Source organism: Echeneis naucrates, chromosome 6, assembly GCF_900963305.1.
Source record: "Echeneis naucrates chromosome 6, fEcheNa1.1, whole genome shotgun sequence".
In the NCBI taxonomy this organism is placed as follows: Eukaryota; Metazoa; Chordata; class Actinopteri; order Carangiformes; family Echeneidae; genus Echeneis; species Echeneis naucrates.
The window spans coordinates 9,534,238-9,537,773 of NC_042516.1; positions in this window are offsets into that span (position 1 = coordinate 9,534,238).

A 3,536-nucleotide genomic window follows, 5' to 3' on the forward strand; every position below is an offset into this window, starting at 1 on the left:
AAGGAAATGTATTACCTTCGTAACCTTATATTACAGAGCAAAAACAAACCTGAAAAAACTTGCACCGCATTCAAACAGTGACACTCATGATAGTTATTAGAAGACATCTGCCTCAGGTTTTTCGGTGAGATGGACACACTAAATGATGTCAGAGGCAGGTAATTATGTAGCAGCCACTCTGTAGAGGAGCTCGTCGCTGTCACACAGTTCGCTGTTTCTTAGCTTTTCCTGAAACTACTAAGCTGCATCTAATCATGAAAAGAATCCCAAGATATATCTCAGTCTATTAGTGGAGTCACGCTTGCAGTGTAACATCAGTCAAACACTATAATAGCCTGAGCAGCTCTGTGTAGTATACAGTAGGCTCATTGTTCTGTCACTTCTTAAAGGTATATATTAGACATCTTTGACAGGTAGTGTTAAATATTGATTATGATGCTTTTGAAATGTTTTGGCTGCATACTCTAACACCGCCTTTTCTCTGTCTCTCTCCATCTGTCTCTCTCTCTCTCATTCTACCTTTCTCTTTCTCTCACTCTCTCTCTCTCTCTCTCTGGTCCTCTTAACAGTGCAGTAAGTTCACATTTTTTACCTCCTGTGATAAAGACTCATTGAAAGTCAGATTAAATTAGGGACGGGCTGTCTCGCTGAGATCCAGAATGACAGAGATGTCCCAAGCTGCAGGAAGCAGCAGTTACAGTTCCAACACCACCACCAACCCCCCCCCCAGCCAACCCAGCCCCCGCACTTCCCACATCTCCCATCAATATTTCATTAGGTAACCTTAGAAGCAAAGTATAAGTGAACATGTGCGTGCATGTGAAGTGTGCATGCACACACACACACACACAGACTCACATTCTTTTTCCCCTGTTACCGCGGTACAGGTTTGCTGAGTTTCCGTCTAGCCAGACGTGCAAGGAAAGCTAAGCCCCCCCTCCGTCTTTCCTTCTCCTGCTACTCCTCTTCCACCTCCACCTCAAGATTTAGCTTCTATTCATTTATCCTCATTCAGGATGACAAAAATCAATCATTTCATTCTCTCTGGATGGCTACCCATTAAGAATGGGGACAGCAACCGAAATGAAATACACATTTCCCTCAGTTGATTCCTTCCTGTGATAGATTTGTGCAGCTACAAATGGGCTGAGGTAAGATTTCTGAAGTCAGAATGGAAGTGTTTGTACTATATGTCTTCTAATCACCCTCATTGCACAGACACCAGGGTGTTGATAATGTCCTTATCTCAGAGTGAATGCATATTGAGTTGAGTTTGCTTTAGTAAGCCAAGCGTGTCGTTTAGAGCCAGACTGTGAGTCAAACAGCATTTAACATTTTGTGAAGGGCTGACCCAGTCCTAAGGGGAATACATGTGTATAATATATTATGATTTGGTTGTAAGGGGAGTCTGTTTTTTTTTTCTATAAAGACATACAGAAATCATGCACACACAAAAAAAAAGCTTTGAACCCCTGAAAAAGTTAAATACTGTATATCTGGCTGTGAGTTTCCAGCAGTTCTAGATGCAAACACATTTCTTTTTGGTGGTCTTCTTTTTTTTTACCAAAACATATTGTTTTTTTTGTTTGTTTTTTTTACAACAGAATAATAAATAACTAACCGTCAGACGCAAATAAAAACATAAAAGGTAAATTAATTAGCTGGCCATACAATCTTTGTATAAATACACAGACAATAAAAGGACAAAAATATGTTTGCAGCAGCACTTTCGGTCATTTGATACTAAAGTCTGTCAAGTTATATTCACTTTTTTGGGGGGTGTTTGAAATGTCTGTAATGTATTCTTGTTGAGTATTTATTACAAAAGGCTTATCCGGCACATCAATATTCCACTAAGGTGGCAATATTATTTCAATTTGAATGAAAATAAGTCCTATCCGTTTGACAAAGCTCTGAATAATATGCATCATGTAGCAGTATTCAACGTTGTTTGCAGCTTGAAAGTAAAATAGGTTTGGTTTGCACCGCTGCAAATAATATATAAATGTATTATAGTTGTCAGTGAGCTACATGAGAGATTTATTCTTAAGTTACGTTATATATTATTTTTCGAACTTGATGTATTCATGGGTTCCTGATCTTCTGAAGCACTGATGTATGACATGTAAAAGACCTAGATTAAATAAGAAGACCCGCTGTTTAAATTCCAATTGTGTTGTATTTTTGTATGGAAATATGCTTTTGTGTTATTTACATCTATCATTTATTTAGAGACATAAACACATAAACATATAGATCTTAATGGGTTTTTTTCTTATGGGGACCACTCCTACCCCTTCCTGACAAAAGCCATGCACTTCCTAATCCATACCTATTTTGTTTTCTATAATGTTCATTTCTCACGTTGAACAAGGGCACTAAATTCTACTCTCTGAAATGAAACGCTATGTGGAAAACAAAACCTGTACAAGAAGACTAAATGACAAAAGGGAGCAGAAAATTGGCTGGGACTCACACCTGCTTGGAATGATTAAGCTGTAGCGATTCTTTTTTCCCCTTCCAACAAATGACTGCAGTAGTCGACAAAAGGTGTTGATTCAGGGGGCAAATTAAGCCTTGAACAGGCAAGATAATGTGCCTGTGATCAATTAACACAGACACAAGGTGTACCGGTTTCACTTTGAAACTTTCAGGACCGGCCAACCAGCCCCTTTGTGCCTTTCAGCTGAGCAACACTAATCATTTCTGTGGCTTGCTTCTAAAGGCAACCCTGGACTCAGAGTATGGATTTTGCCCGGGGACTTTCCCCAGGCAATGAACTGACTAGTCAAACATGTTCACGGCAGTGCTAATCTTACTCTAGGACACCGACTTGACATAAAAAGGCCCATATATCTATTTATTTTTTTTTACACATTACCTTTGTGTTCACTTTCTTTTTATCTAATTGGTGCAAAATAAAGACTGCTTTTTTTTTTTTTTCCTTAATTCAGCAGGGAGATGAAGAACGTTAAAACCTGAAATGTGTCCAGGATGCAACATGTGCATTACTCCGCTTTGTACAACCAACTGGACATAGAATGAAAAGTGAATGTGCAGCAGTTACAGACAGTTCACAGTGGGTTTGATCTCTTTCTCGGTCCGTGTTCTTGTGAAGGTCATCCAATAACGTTTCAAAAGACAACGCAGCACATCAGTGTGCGCGCTGTGTGATTGCTAATGTGGAGTACAATGTTATGTTTATATGCTATTTAAAAAAAAAAAAAAAAAAAAAAAGGACTGTATATTTAAAATTTCTAAATGCAGAGACGCAATGTTTCAGACAAGAGGAGACATCCAGTTGAAGTGCATCAGGGTATGATCTCCACAGGGTCACACGTTAAACGAGATATTGAATTGAGTGTAGGCTTTACATACAGTTGGTACTGTCAGCTTACTGTCACTTTGTTTCCTTACAAACCAAGTGTGGATCAAAAGTATTAATCTTGTTTGAGACAGAATACAGAGGCATAACAGCCAAGCTTTGGTGGGAGGCAGATGATGATATATCAATGAAAGTGTGAAGCTGAAGTAAT